The sequence below is a fragment of the Triticum urartu genome, chromosome 7A, assembly GCF_056163025.1.
Source record: "Triticum urartu cultivar PI428250 chromosome 7A, HENAU_Tu73, whole genome shotgun sequence".
Classification (NCBI taxonomy): domain Eukaryota; kingdom Viridiplantae; phylum Streptophyta; class Magnoliopsida; order Poales; family Poaceae; genus Triticum; species Triticum urartu.
The window spans coordinates 459,821,917-459,837,328 of NC_141879.1; positions in this window are offsets into that span (position 1 = coordinate 459,821,917).

Consider the following 15,412-nt stretch of genomic DNA (forward strand, 5'->3'; position numbering starts at 1 on the left):
GCTGCTTATAACAAGCCTCCGCCATCGCTAATCAAAGAGACCATCGAAAAGCTGGCCATGCTACCTGCCCGGTTGGATGAACTGAAGAGATCAGCCGCCAGGTCAGGTGCATTGACCGCGCTAATCTGGACCAAGGCGTGGATTCCCGATCTTGAACTGGCAGATATCGGCCAAGGCTACCCCAGCGTGAAGGAAGATGGCACCAACTTCAACAATGATGACCTTCGAAGGCTGACAAAGGAGATGCGACCTATAGCAAGCAAATTGGCGGATGACACAGATCTATCTCATTTTCAACCGGTTTATGATGCTGAAGGGAAAAGACAGCCCGTGCTGATCCACAATGTAGAAGATCTTGTGTCGCCAATTCGTAAGCATACTTACGCTCCTGACATTGACCCTTCCAACCTTATCCATGAAGAGGCCGTTTTTCAAGCCTTAACTGGAATCGATTGGTCAACGATTGATTTCCAGCAACTGGGTAGGGATGAGGAGAATGCGACCGTGCAAGATGACCCTCAATCTTCAAACCGTCCAGAGGAGGAATCATAAACCGGAGACCGGTTTACCTGTTGCAGTCTGCCACTCTTTGAAACAATTATTCAATTTGGGCTATTTAAAACGCCTTGTAATAGGATAGCATGAACACCTTATCTGTCATGCCATCGAGCATGTTTGTTTTGCTTGTTACTGAAAACCTGCCATGCCTTTGGGAGTTATGCTATGCATAGTCCATTATGGCTTTTGCTCCTGCATAAAAACTTGAAAGTATCCTAGTGGTTTACCACTGGATGGGTCATGATGCCCAAAATATAGACCTAACTTGGATGGATAACCAAGATTGTAGAAACCAGGTATAAAATAGATGATACCTAGGATATATCTTGTTGGCCGACCAACTGTTTGTATAGTAAAGGTGAAAAACACTAATCTGGAGTGTTGATGACTCCTTGCCTTCTTGCCGGTTCATATAAAGACCATACCGGGCTATAATAACCACCGATTTGTTCGTATAATGCTGGTGACAGCTAGTCAAAACCAGACCAGAGCAACATACTACCGGTTTAGAACTGTTCATGTACTGTCAACTAAGTGTTGAAAGCCACGCTGGGTTGTAATAAACACCGGTTTATCAGAAATGATTCATAAATCCCTTATCAAAAGATGGTTAAAAACAGGAAATCCAAAAGAAATATGCAAGGCTTTTCATGGGCTGCCAGGCCCTAAATCGAGGCTTTTCATGGGCTGCCAGGTCGCTGAGTTAAACCATTTTTCAAAGCCTTTTAAGATGGACCTCAATCTTTAACTAGTCACCGTTTGAACTTTGACAAGTTCAGGGTCTATGAGATTGACTTGTCAAACGTTCGATGGGTCATACCAGGTTTACCTAGACGGAGTGGCTTACTTAAAGAGGCAGGATAACCCAGGGTTTTAGGTGAATACACCTGGCTTCCAAGCCTGGCTTGATAGCCTACTACAAGGGTGCAAGCTCATTGTTCTTTGAGAAGCAAGGAGCCCCCCAAGTAATATTTGAGCAATGCTCAGTGGTGACCTATGTTTGAGTTGTGCTTTATGCAACAGACTCTCTTTGGTTCCACATAATTTCCTTTTGGCTTTTAAGCCTATCAAAAGGTGTAGCTATGGTGTAAATACAGCCAAGCCCCCTAGTGATTTCCCTTTTTGGTTTTAAACCGATCAAGAGGTGTAGCTATGGTTCGGATACGACCAAGCCCCCTAGTGATTTCCTTCATATCTGTGTGGCTTGATAGGCCGGGTTAATAGAACTCCGCTGTGTAAGTAGAAGCCCCCATGGAACCACACATGATGTAAAAAGAACAGATACCCCGCTTTAACTGAGGCTCTGGTTTATTATATAATATATACATTGTCATAAATATGTACATAAGAAGAGCCTGTGGCTAAAGTATAGTAAGGCCGAAGAAGAGCTATATTCCACGGCCGTTGGGTCTCTTCCTCCGATTTGCGTGAGTCTTTGTGCTCTCGAACATCGATAAGGTAGTATGACCCATTGTGAAGGTTTTTGCTGACCACAAAAGGTCCTTCCCAAGGTGGGGATAGCTTGTGCATATCAGTTTGATGTTGGATGAGCCGGAGCACCAGATCGCCTTCTTGAAAGGTTCTGGTCTTAACCCGGCGGCTGTGATAACGTTAGAGATCTTGTAGATAAATCGCCGAATGTGCTGCTGCTAAATCACGCTCTTCATCTAACAGGTCCAGTGAGTCCTGACGTGCTTTCTCATTCTCCGCTTCAACGTAAGCCGCCACCCGGGGCGAGTCATGACGGATGTCACTGGGAAGAACCGCCTCTGCTCCATAAACCATGAAGAAAGGTGTGTAACCCGTCGATCTGTTTGGTGTGGTGTTGATACTCCATAACACAGAAGGTAACTCCTCTACCCAACAACCCGACGTCCGCTTTAAAGGAACCATAAGTTGGGGTGTGATACCTCTCAAAATTTCTTGATTTGCCCTCTCTGCTTGACCATTAGACTGGGGGTGAGCCACTGATGCTACATCAAGCCGGATGTGCTCATGTTGACAAAATTCCTCCATATCTCCTTTGGACAGATTAGTACTGAGGGAGTCCTGGATTAGGGGGTGTCCGGATGGCCAGACTATACCTTCAGCCGGACTCCAGGACTATGAAGATACCAGATTGAAGACTCCGTCCCGTGTCCGGAAGGGATTTTTCCTTGGCGTGGAAGGCAAGCTTGGCGATACGGATATGAAGATCTCCTACCATTGTAACCGACTCTATGTAACCCTAACCCTATCCGGTGTCTATATAAACCGGAGGGTTTTAGTCCGTAGGACAACATACACATCAACAATCATACCATAGGCTAGCTTCTAGGGTTTAGCCTCTCCGATCTCGTGGTAGATCAACTCTTGTAATACTTATACCATCAATATTAATCAAGCAGGACGTAGGGTTTTACCTCCATCGAGAGGGCCCGAACCTGGGTAAAACTTCGTGTCCCCTGCCTCCTGTTACCATCTGGCCTAGATGCACAGTTCGGGACCCCCTACAAGAGATCCGCCGGTTTTGACACCGACATTGGTGCTTTCATTGAGAGTTCCTCTGTGTCATCGCCATCAGGAAGGATGCCTCGCCCCGTCTTTAAAGACGGCACCATTGCTAAGGGAGCTTTGGTTGTCGGCCAAACCCTCCGGCTAGGTGGTTTTCTTATGACCGCCTGTTCGGCTTCTACGCCGACGATGACCTCTCGAGCCATCGAAAACAATCTTCATGTCAGTTCGGAACTCGCCGAGCAGTTAGATCCAATGGAGCTTTCCTCCATAAACAAGCTCTTGGATCGCTTCGCCGCCCTCGGAGTCGTTACGGATTACGACCAGATTGGGCCTAAAACCGATCTGAGAGAGATTAACTCTCCCCAAGTCACCCATCACGTTGCCGTGGTAGAAGGACAGTGCGGTGACCTTTCGTCTATCTTAAGGACTCTCTACGGCTGGTTTCCCGATCCCTCCAAGCCGGATACCTGCGGAGGGGAGGATATCACTCAAGACCTGAACTTAGAGTCAGGCGACAGGCTGGATTCATTGGACAACACCCAGGGATCCAAATTTCTGAGTTCAGAAATTCCTCGGCCTCTGAGCCGTAGACGGGGTGAGGCTTCGGATTTAACTCCACCCACCCACCCCAACATATGCGATCTACCCAAAATCAGGCAAGAGCCCGACGAAACAGTACATCATTACTGGGCTAGATTCCTCCTGGTTAAGAACAGGCTAAGGGACTGCCGCGAGGAAGACGCAATCTTAATCTTCTACAATAATTGCACGGACAACGGAATACTCAACGCCATAAGTCGCCGTGATATCACATGCTTCGCTGACTTGGCGTCCATTGTATGAAAGTATTGTGCGATGGAAAGCGCCTGGAAAACCAAAATAAAATTTTGGGACAATCCGGCCCAAAATATAAACCCAGTCCGAAATAAAAGGGTGTAGCATAACCAGACACCCAGGTCAGATACCAAAAAGCAAAAACTCTCTATAGGGCATGGAACCGTACTGGAAGGATGGCTTAACGGACCCTGTAAAATTCATAGTACAGAGGACGCCACACCAACTCACAGCCTTAGAGCATGTTGGATACTCCGGCAGGTGGCCAAAATTGGCGAAAACCTCCTAATTCCGGAGGCCACAGAAAGCCACCCCAGAGACACCCATACGGTATTAACAGTCTTCGAGACTTTCGCATCAAATAATATGCGAAAAAGGACACTCCGCAGCCTCGCTGAAGTCTATCAAGTAGCAACAATAAACCCATGGAGTGACACGGCTATTACCTTTAACGCCAGTGATGAACCTAGATTCCGAACAGCCCGAGCACCAGCCGCATTGGTCCTCAGCCCAATAGTGGACAGCTTTCGGCTTACCAAGGTACTCATGGACGGCGACAGCGGATTGAACCTCATTTACGAGGAAACTCTTCAAAAAAATGGAAATAGACTGGAACCGCATTGAGCGAAGCAGCACAACCTTTAGAGGAATAATCTCTAGTCGGGAAGCGCGCTGTACAGGAAAAATCACACTAGATGTGGTGTTCGGCACACCGGATAATTACAGGTCCGAAGAGATCACGTTCCATGTGGCTCCGTTCAGCAGCGGTTATCACGCTCTGCTAGGGCGGGAAGCGTTTACAATCTTCCAAGCAATACCCCATTACGGGTACATGAAGCTCAAAATGCCCGGGCCTAACGGAATCATCACTCTCGCTAGTGATCCAGACATAGCACTCCACGCCGAAAACAAGATAGCCGCACTAGCCCTCGAGGCACTATCCGAAGCCCTAGCGGCTGAGGAACTGACTGCGCTGCGCTCTACGGTGAATAGGGACGATGTGGTACTCGACAAAAGATCCAAGTCCACCTCCTTTAAACCGGCGGACGAAATAGTCAAATTCCAAGTCCATCCAATGGACCCAAATAAAACAGCTTCCATCGGGGCACAGTTAAACCCTGATATAGACGCCGCACTGCGAGAGTTCCTACGAGAAAACTAGGACACTTTCGCCTGGCACCCTTCAGACATGCTAGGAATCCCACGCAGGCTGGCCGAGTACATCTTAAATATCCAAACAGGATTCAAACCTGTCAAACAGGCTCTTCGGCGTTTCTCCAAACCTAAGAGACAGGCTATGGGAGAGGAGCTAGCAAAGCTATTGGAGGCCGGATTCATCAGAGATATAAAACATCCGGACTGGCTAGCAAACCTGGTGATGGTACCAAAGAAGGACAAATCCTGGCGCCTATGCATTGATTTTAAAGACCTTAACAAGGCTTGCCCAAAGGATCCCTTCCCCCTCCCCCGCATCGATCAAATTATCGATGCTACCGCAGGACACGATTCGTTGTGTTTCCTCGACGCATATTCAGGCTACCATCAAATCAAGATGGAAGAATCTGACCAATCCACAACGGCATTTATCACACCATACGGCCCATTCTGCTTCAACACAATGCCCTTCGGGCTCAAAAACGCCGGCGCAACATATCAACGCATGATTCAGACATGTCTGGCTAGCCAGATCGGCAAAATAGTGGAGCCATATGTAGATGATGTGGTCGTCAAAACAAGACATGTCGAATCTCTAGTAGACGACTTGAGGCTCACATTTGATAACCTCCGAACATACGACATCAAGCTCAACCCAGAAAAATGTGTTTTCGGCGTTCCAGCCGGAAAGCTCTTGGGCTTCATTGTATCCAGTAGAGGAATCGAAGCAAATCTAGCCAAGATCCGAGCTCTGTCGCAACTGGATATCCCAAAGGACCTCAAACAAATACAAAAGTTAACCGGATGCGTGGCGGCTCTAAGCCGCTTTATCTCCCACTTGGGAGAAAAGGCCCTACCCCTTTACTGCCTCCTTTGGTGCACCGAACACTTTGAATGGACGGATGCAGCCACGGCCGGACTCGAGGAGATAAAAGCCATACTTGCAACAAACCCAGTCCTGACCGCGCCAAATATTGGCGAACCAATGCTATTATACATTGCAGCAACACATCAGGTTGTAAGCGCAGTGCTCGTCGTCGAACGAGAAGCGGACGGACACAGATTCCCCCTTCAAAAGCCGGTCTATTATGTGTCCACTGTCCTCACTCCTTGCAAATCACGGTACCCGCATTATCAAAAGATCGCGTACGCGGTATTCATGGCATCCCGGAAGCTACGACACTACTTTCAAGAGTGTTCAATAACAGTAGCGTCGGAAGTACCACTTAACGATATCATAAACAACCGTGACGCAACTGGCTGGATTGCAAAATGGGCCATTGAGCTCCTCCCGTTCGACATAACTTATAAGCCTCGGCGAGCCATCAAGTCGCAAGTCTTGGCCGACTTCGTCGCAGAATGGACGGAGGCCGAACTCCCTAAAGAGTACGGCACATATTCAAATTGCATCATGCATTTCGATGGCTCCAAGATGTTGGCCGGACTGGGGGCTGGTGTCGTTATGACGTCCCCCACAGGAGACACAGTTCAATACGTACTCTAGATTATGCACACGGACTCCAACAATGCAGCCGAATATGAGGCCCTTTTACATGGTCTCCGGATGGCAGTATCCATGGGCATTCAACGCCTAGAGGTGCGCGGGGACTCGAACCTCGCAATATCCCAAATAAATGGAGACTTCGATGCCAAGGATCCAAAAATGGCAGCTTATCGCAACGCCGTCCTAAAAATGTCAGCACGGTTCGAGGGGCTTGAATTTCACCATATAGCCCGGGAAAATAATCAGGCGGCGGATGTCCTGGCACGCATCGGCGCAAAACGCGATGTAGTCCCCCCCAACATCTTTTTGGAAAGGTTGTTCAAGCCATCCGTAGTATGGGAAGGGGAGCCAAACAATAACACCCCGGACCCAACCGCACTACCCGACACCGAACATTCTGACACAATCGGAGGCTCTGCCAATGAAATAACACCTTCAGCCCACGTAATAACGGTCGTCATCGCCCCGTGGACAGAACCATTCCTCGCCTACCTCATTAGGCAGGAACTCCCCGAGGACCAAAACGAGGCACGCTGCATAGTGCGGCGATCCAAAGCCTACAGAGTCCACGAGGGAGAGCTTTATAAGAAAAGCACTACCGGAGTCCTTCAAAGGTGCATCTCCGAAGAGGAGGGGCGGAACCTCCTGGCTAAAATTCATGCCGGACTGGGCGGTCATCACGCTGCAGCTCGGTCCCTTGTAAGCAAGGCCTTCCGTACAGGCTTTTATTGGCCGACGGCCCAGGAAGACGCTCAGGACTTAGTCCAACAATGCACCGGTTGCCAGCTCTTTGCAAACCAAAGCCATATGCCACCAACCGCCCTCCGAACTATCCCCATTACTTGGCCCTTCGCGGTCTGGGGGCTTGACATGGTTGGACCCCTTAAAGGCGAAACCCACAAGCAAAAATATTTACTGGTCATGGTGGATAAATTCACCAAATGGATAGAAGCCAAACCTGTTAAGACGGCCGAATCCGGACCGGTGATAGACTTCATATCCGGGGTCATACACCGTTACGGCGTCCCCCACAGCATCATCACTGCCAACGGCACGAACTTCACGGCTGACGAGGTAAAACTCTGGTGCAAAAACATGGGTATCAAGCTCGACTATGCTTCCGTCTATCACCCACAAACTAACGGCCAGGTCGAACGTGCAAATGGTCTTATCATGAGCGGCATTAAACCCAGATTAGTGCGGTCCCTCAAGGAATCTAACACGCACTGGGTAGAGGAGCTCAACTCCGTACTCTAGGGGCTACGGACCACGCCGAATCGCACCACCGGATACACACCATTCTTTATGGTGTATGATGCAGAGGCAGTTTTGCCCTGCGACATAATTCATGACTCACCTCGAGTGCGCATGTACGAAGAAAGAGAAGCCGAGCTCGATCGGCAGGACAGCTTAGATGCATTGGAGGAGGAGCGTGAGGTGGCAAAAGCCCGTTCCGCATTCTATCATCAGCAAGCTCGAAGATACCAAAGCAGAGAATTACGGGCCAAAAATTACAACGTTGGCGAATTAGTTCTACGACTACCGGACAAGAAAAAGGACAAACTCAAGCCCAAGCGGGAAGGTCCCTTCATAATTGACCAAGTCCTGACTGGTGGAGCATACCGCCTGCGAGATGCATCAGATAACCGACTCGAGCCGAACCCATGGAACGCAGCCCGTTCTCGAAGATTCTACGCCTAGCGCCAGACTCTATGTTCGTCTCCTTCCTCTGTCATTTTTTTATATATTTTCTGTCTTGCATTTCTCTTCTTCTTCCCTCTCTCTCTTATAGCCCTTAAAGTCTCATAAAGTGACGCGCCATCTGCGCTCCTTAAACCTGGGGGCTTCCTTAAACAGAAGCTTATTCATACGGGATTCATGCCCATCACATGTGTCACACTTCTGCATGTACCTTTTATTCACCATTATATGCATCAATATGACTTAAGTTTTGGCCAAGCTGGGTTGCCTGGCTCCTGTGCTTACCCCTACATTCCCGATTGTTCGGCTAGGTGGTAAAGGGAGCACCTCTGCGATTGTTACTGCCGGGTCAGCCGGACGTGTACCTCAGACTGGGTGAAGCCAAAAGCTAGCGCTCTTAAGGGAATATTCAGTCGGTGAATTAAAGATGATGTTTTTATTTATATCTATATACCCCCAGATGTTTTTCCTGCGTTTCTTTTCGCAGCATGGACATGCACTTTAGGGCATGCCTCCCAGGGAAAGGAACCCCTAACGGAACTATTCTCCCTAGAAGATGTTTCTTACTAACCATGTAATATAACATAACTAGTCGGGCACTTGTCTGTTCACGCACTAATGACCCCTACGCCTGGTCTCCATGCATTCCTCGGTTCTTATATAACCGCATGGGAATTCGGACACACTCCGGACCGTTAGGTCCCGAGGCTGAAGCGAAAAGGTCGGCCATGACAAACGATCTACAATCCGGCTAGAAGGCATCATAAATGTCAATTACATTACATAGTCATTTTGACTGATCCTATTTCTCTTCAATACCATCTAACAGGCTGTCTAATTTATAGTCCTGCTGGGAATACTTTGCGGCCAACTCTACTTGGCCGTATACTAAGCTTACAGGGATCTCCTTCCCATCAGGCCCTATAGGACCGACCTCGACCATGTGGTTGGGGTCAGCCTTTGCGTACCGCGTCTTCACCATGGCCCAGGCCTCCCTAGCGCCTTGACGGCAGGCTGATATCTTCCATAATCGGAAGCGCCGCCATGCTCCTTTTAGCTTCTCCGCAAGCTCTCCAAGACCTTCGGGCATGGAGACGGATGGCCACAGGGCCTGGGCGACGCCTCGCATCGCCTGCCGAACTCGATCGAGCAGTTGCGAGAGCTCGGGAAGAAGGTCACCCATAGAACCGGGCATCTCCTCTGCAGGACGACCTGTCAGCACACCTACAGACATTGCTCTGTTAGTCGACTTCCTCGTCGAACTTTCTTTCAAAAGGTTCGTTCAAGCACTTACTAAATATGTCGCGCCGAAGCCGCTGATTCTCCTTCACGGAGTCTTACAGCTGGGCACAAACATCTTTCAGCTCGACGCCCAGCTTGGTGTTGGCATCTCGGAGATCGTTCTTCTCCCCCATCACCTTTAACAGCACCCTCTCACCAGCCTTTAGCTGGCGTAGGAGGTGTTGCCTTTCCGGATCTAATCCAGCACCATCTGCAATTTCATTTGTCAGATTCGCACCAAAGTCGTGCTTCGCAAAATACTTATCTTTCGAAGTGTATATTACCAGAGGGGGCCTCCTTAGGCTCCCCTGCCGCGGCTAGTGCGGCCTCAAGTTGGGCTTTGCACTCTTCCAGCTCCTTGGACAGTAGGGAATTCTTTTCTGTCAGAACCTTCATAAAATGATCCTTAAATCAGTTATCTTAACCGTTTCAAGTCTCGGGGGCTACTGGTATATATAATTACCAAAATTTTCTTACCCGTATGTCTTTTACATATTGCTCCGTGGCTCTGGTTAGACCATTTTGAGCGGCACGGAGGTGTGCATCTCCCGACTTAAAGGCATCTAACGCCTCTTGGGAGAAACACGCGTCGCGAAGAATTATCCGGCGACGCTTGTGCTTCATGGCACTCTCCACCTCAGAGTTGGTGGCAGACAACCTGTCCACATCCTCCGTCGGAGGAGCGTCCGGTGCGCACCTTGTGTTCGGCCCCGCTTCCGGACCGGGCTTTGGAGCTTGGCTGGTGGAGGCGCGATTGGCAGTCTCTCCGAATATAGTTCGGCAAGGTCTCTTTGTCCTGAAGAGAGCTCAAGTGTTAATATGCCCTGAAGGTACGACACCCGGGATAAGGGGATGCGCCATACCTTTGCGCTGACGCCCCGGTCCGGACTGCACCTCTTTTTCGCCCACGGGGCCTTGCGGCCCCTCGTTGGCTTGTCGCCGCAGGTTCGGCCTCCCGCTTCTGGGAGGCCGGGATTAGCCCTGGATAATCGGCCGTAATGGCCACCAGGGCGTTGTCCTTGCTCAATTTATGGAACACTCCATCAATCAGATCCACCGAAAGCTTCGGATCCTCTTGCGAGTCTGGGTCGAGGGACCGTCCTGGGTCCTCGGGTTGTGGAGGAGGGCTGTTCATTTCTTTAACAGCCTGGCGCAGTTCCTGCGTCAAAATCACTAAGATTAAATATTTAACAATGGGGATATAAAACGGATGTGCAAAATGTGATCACTCACCCAGCTTGGAGGATTGTACATGGAAAATCCACCCTTTGGGTCAACACGGAGAAAATCCTCCTCTTCTCCCTTGTACAAAGCGGACAGGGTTATTAGAGCCGCAGCCGAATCCGGCCCCTTACGGCCGTAGCGGGTGGTGTCGTCCTCCCCGTTGAAATCCCACATGGGGTGGCCTCTATACTATAGCGGCTGCACCCCTCGCCTGATGCATGCGGCCATGACCCCGATCATGGTTAGTCCGGAATGAGCTAACAATCTTATCCGGCCCATCAGGTAAACAACGTCCCTGTCACTTCCCCTCTGAGGGCTCCGTGGGCGCCAGCTTAGGCGGTTCTTTAAGGGAGCATTGTTGAATTCAGGAAGGCCGATCCGGACACGATCCGGCAGCGGGACGTCTTCTATGTAAAACCATTCCGAGGGCCAGTCTTCGGACGCCTTCTTTGGGGTTCCGGACAGATAGTCGGTCCCGGCGATGCGCCATACTTCGGCTCCGCCCACTTGATACATAGACCCCTTCTTGGAACGGGGCACGAGGCAAAATAGCTCCCTCCACAGTCCGAAATGAGCTTCAACACCCAAGAACAGCTCGCAGAGGGCTACAAAGCCCGCAATATGCAGTACTGAGGTAGGCATGAGATGATGTAGCTGAAGGCCGTAGAACTCCAGCAACCCCCGGAGAAATGGATGGATTGGAAATCCGAGCCCCCTTATTAAATAAGGGACGAGGCACACCCGCTCTCCTTTGGAGGGATTAGGGGCACTCTCCGCTTGCTCTCTGCCGTTGTAAACGGCAAGACCGGCTCGAACCAGAATCATATAGGCCGGGGGGAGAAATCCCTTGGTCTGGAGCGTCACTAACTCGCTATGCGGGATGGAGCATATTTCCCAATTTCCGGGCTTAGGGCTGGAAGGGCGGGAGGAGGAGTCGCGACGGCTGGCCATGGTGGAATGGATCTTTGTCGAATGCGCTCTGATGAACACTCGCGAAGGGGGAAGGTGTGGTTTGGATCTAAATACTCGTCTCCTTAAATAGGTCAGCTTGTTTACACGGCTGGGGGTGTGAAGGTAAAAATACCCAGACCTTTCATATTCGTTTGACACGTGGGGAGCAGCCATTATTGGGTGGAGAAGCCAAGGAGCACAACATCTACAAGAAACCGGACTTTATTCAACAGGTACACGGAATTTTGAGGAGAACCCGCCTTGCAATGCCGAAGATAATCTGCGCGCCAGACTCATCGTCATTGAAGCCTGGTTCGGGGGCTACTGAGGGAGTCCTGGATTAGGGGGTGTCCGGATGGCCGGACTATACCTTCAGCCGGACTCCAGGACTATGAAGATACCAGATTGAAGACTCCGTCCCGTGTTCGGAAGGGACTTTTCCTTGGCGTGGAAGGCAAGCTTGGCGATACGGATATGAAGATCTCCTACCATTGTAACCGACTCTATGTAACCCTAACCCTATCCGGTGTCTATATAAACCGGAGGGTTTTAGTCCATATGACAACATACACATCAATAATCATACCATAGGCTAGCTTCTAGGGTTTAGCCTCTCCGATCTCGTGGTAGATCAACTCTTGTAATACCCATACCATCAATATTAATCAAGCAGGACGTAGGGTTTTACCTCCATCGAGAGGGCCCGAACCTGGGTAAAACTTCATGTCCCCTGCCTCCTGTTACCATCCGGCCTAGACGCACAGTTCGGGACCCCCTACCCGAGATCCGCCGGTTTTGACACCGACAAGTACCATTACTAGTTATAATGTTATGTGGAAAACCAAAACCGGAATATCACCTTTTTAACGAATTGAACCACCATGGCTACATCACACTTACTGACTGGCTCTGCCTCTACCCACTTGGTAAACTTGTCAACCGCCACCAACAGGTGGGTCATTTTGTCCTTGGATCTCTTAAAGGGTCCAACCATATCGAGCCCCCAAGTTGCAAACGGCCAAGTAATTGGAATCATTCTCAACTCCTGAGCCGGAACATGAGCGCGGCGTGCAAATTTCTGACAAACGTCACACCTTTTGACTAAATCCTCAGCATTAGCATGAGCCATCAACCAATAGAAGCCGTGACGAAAAGCCTTAGCCACCAAGGATTTTGAACCAGCGTGGTGACCACAATCTCCTTCGTGGATTTCTTGCAAAATCTACAACCCTCTTGAGGAGACACACAACGCTGAATTGCTCCTGTGACGCTGTAACGATGTAACTCCCCATTGATAATGGTCATTGACTTGGATCGCCGGATTATCTGCCGGGCCAAGGTTTCATCCTCCGGTAACTCGCCTCGGTTCATATAAGCCAAGTACGGGACTGTCCAATCCAGTATAACATGCAAAGCCGCCACCAACTGGGCCTCCGGGTCAGGAATAGCCAACTCCTCCGCTGTGGGTATCTTGACCGATGGATTATGCAGTATGTCGAGGAAGACATTAGGTCGCACCGGTTTACGCTGAGAGCCTAGAAGACTTAAAGCATCCGCCGCTTCATTCTTTCGCCGGTCTATATGGTCAACTTGATAGCCCTTGAAATGACCAGCCACTATGCCCACCTCTCGTCAATATGCAGCCATGAGTGGGTCCTTAGAATCCCAAGTGCCAGATACCTGTTGAGCCACCAGGTCCGAATCACCGAAGCACTTAACCCGGCTTAAGTTCATCTCCTTAGCCATCCGAAGACCATGGAGTAAGGCCTCATACTCAGCTACATTGTTAGTGCAAGGGAACATTAAGCGAAGAACATAACAAAACTTGTCACCTCATGGGGAAGTTAATATGACTCCAGCCCCCGAGCCTTCCAATTGCCTAGACCCATCAAAGTGAATAGTCTAATATGTATTGTCGGGCTTTTCCTCTGGCGCCTGCAACTCGGTCCAATCATTGATGAAGTCCGCGAGTGCTTGAGATTTGATCGCTGTGCGAGGTGTATATTTGAGTCTGTGAGGTCCAAGCTCAATAGCCCACTTAGCAATCCGGCCAGTTGCTTCTCTGTTTTGAATGATATCTCCCAGAGGGGATGAACTAACCGTTGTGATAGGATGACCCTGAAAATAATGCTTGAGCTTCCGTCTTGCCATAAACACCCCATACACCAGCTTCTGCCAATGCGGATACCTCTGCTTTGATTCGATAAGCACCTCACTGGTATAATAAACCGGTCGTTGAAACGGATACTCCTTTCCAGCCTCCTTGCGCTCCACAACAATAGCCACACTAACAGCCCGGGCATTAGCAGCCACATACAGCAGTAAAGGCTCTTTATTGACCAGAGCCGCAAGGACAGGCAGTTCAGCTAACTGCCTCTTCAAATCCTCAAACGCTTTATCAGCTGCATCACTCCAGACAAAGTCATCCGTTTTCTTTAGCATCTGATATAAAGGGATAGCCTTCTCCCCTAGACGACTGATAAACCGGCTCAAAGCTGCAATCCGGCCCGCCAGACGCTGAACGTCATTAATACATGCCGGTTTATCCAGAGAGGTGATAGCTTGTAGCGACCAGACCTCAAACAGTCTGATCTCTGTGCTCCGGTGTCATCCCTGGATCAGTAATGCTGACACCACCTAGTACTCGGAGGATTTATAGCAGAGTAGCAACCACACACTTATTACATCGAGTGTCTTAAAAGAGAACTTATTACAATAAATATGGCTTAAGGCCATCTACTAACGATAACAGCAGAAGGCTTGGAAGATAAGTGAGTCCATCAACTCCAACGGCATCACTGAGTATAGAACCACGACCTAAAAACTCCTTAATCATCGTCTGAAAAGTCTGCAACATTAACGTTGCAGCCCGAAACGGGTCAGCACATGGAATATGCTGGCAATGTAACACATAGAGAGTAATGGAATGAAACAGCTATACTATATGCATATTTGGCTGGTGGAAAGCTCTATGGTTACAGTTTTGCGTAAAGCCAATTTTTCCCTACTTCAAAGGAATAAATTTTATTTTACTATCATGGTAGTTGTTAAACATTGAGAATGGTTGACAGCACTCTCAATCCCAATTAAGCATCATCATTAAACAAAACCCAACAAAATTAATTTAGAGTAACATGTTGAGATTCACAAGATAATCCAGGTACTAGATACTCAAGATGTCCATAACCGGGGACACGGCTAACCATGATTAGTTTATTACACTCTGCAGAGGTTTGCGCACTTTTCCCCACAAGACTTGATCGCCTCCGTTTGGTTTCTTGCACTACATGGTGTTTGAGAAGACGGATGACCGAGACAGTCTTTCAGAAGCGCTAGCACCTTACGATTGGGTAGACCGTACCACCTACATCCCCTACATCTGCTAGTCTACCACTGTAAGAGTTCGCATGACTTAGTCAACTATGCTAGAGCCCATAATAGCTTGTGGCTGCACACGGAAGTTTCTAGTATGAATAGTCTCATGATCCCTTTGAGCCTGGGTGGCGGTCTGAAAGAAAACGGGCAAGTCCTGGAATACCCAGGTGCCTCAATCCACCCAGATGTGTGTTTAAGTTGCCACCTTAGATAAACCATTAATTAACAAAACTCACATCTATCATGGATATCACCCTCCAATCCACGTCTACTAGCATAGCATGGCATAATAAGCAAACGTAGAAGTAACTCCCAAAGGTTTGATAATAGACA